This window comes from Egretta garzetta, unplaced genomic scaffold (genome assembly GCF_000687185.1).
Source record: "Egretta garzetta isolate BGI_Z169 unplaced genomic scaffold, ASM68718v1 scaffold163, whole genome shotgun sequence".
Lineage (NCBI taxonomy): Eukaryota > Metazoa > Chordata > Aves > Pelecaniformes > Ardeidae > Egretta > Egretta garzetta.
The window spans coordinates 3,596,870-3,598,127 of record NW_009259308.1 but is presented as its reverse complement, the minus strand read 5'-3'; positions in this window follow the sequence as shown (position 1 = coordinate 3,598,127).

The window sequence follows — 1,258 nt, the reverse complement described above, 5'->3', positions numbered from 1 at the left end:
ACACCATGGCCCCCTGCCCCCCCCCCCGAAAGGAGCCCCCCCCGAGGGAAGGGAAGACCTTGGCTCTGGCACACCTGGCCAGAACAACTCCAGGGGCAGGATTTTGGAGCAGGCGGCAGCGCAGGGGCCAGCAGACTCGCTCCGCGTCTCCACCAGCACTGCTACAGAAATTCTCAGTCACATACAAAAACTTCAATGTTAAGCACTCCAATAAATGCAGCTTCGCCAAACAGCAGTTAGTTAGATTTTTAGCAAATACCTTCCAGAAACAAATGATATTGTCTGTAGAAGCTGTTTTCCTGGTTACCAAAGGAATGCATACAAAAATCTCATAAATATATAGTTTTACCATTTTTTTTTAACCAAATTTATAAACAATTCTGTTTAAACCAAAAGACAATCCAAGGAGAGACCTAGAAAGAAGTGCTGTATCAGACAACCTTTAAAAAAAAAAAAAATATCAGTTAAAAATGCCCAACATATTAAAAACCCCATTCTTTTATCGGGTCACAAAGCAAAGACGACACTTACTACATCCAAAAAAAACCCAAACTGCAGGCCAGGGCTTGGCCAAAGCCAACTTTTGTGCAGCTGGGAGGGGGCTTGCAGGGGCAGGAGCCTTCGCTTTGCAGCAGATTTTCTGGGCTGAAGGAACAGGTTCTGCATGCCCAGTGGGACAAGGGCAGCTCTCCTGCAAACCCTGCAGCTACTCCCCCTTGGATCCGAAGTGCCTTTTGTGAGGGTCCCTGCACCGGGGCCAGCCCCAACAGGGCCAGCAGCTTTCCCAAATCCAAAGGTTTCTGACCCTGGGGTGGTTTGAGGGAGGCTGCTGGCCCTGCAGAGCTCACTGGTGGGGCAGGTAAAATCTTCATGTTGGGAACTTCCCTGAGCCTCGTAAAAGCGACCTCAGGTGGGAAAGAGGTGGGTGGATGTTTGCAGGGCTCTTAGAAACCAAGGAGAGTAAACCCAGCTTTAAAAGTGGGTTAGCAGAAAAAAAAAAAAACCAAACAAGAAAATGACTAACAAATATAAGTTCAGAGAGCACTGAGCATTCAACAAAAGGATTTTAGCTCAAACCAGGAGTATCCTGCAGAAGCGGCTTTGCTGGGGGAATACCAGCCCTTGCCTCGTGTGGGCTGCAATGCCGCAGCTCCCTTCCCTCTGCCCCTTTCCCCTGGGGAGAAAAGGGGTTCACCTGCCCCTTGGGGCCAGATCTGTGCTGGGTACCACGGTCTCACCTTCCTGCAGCAGCCGCAGG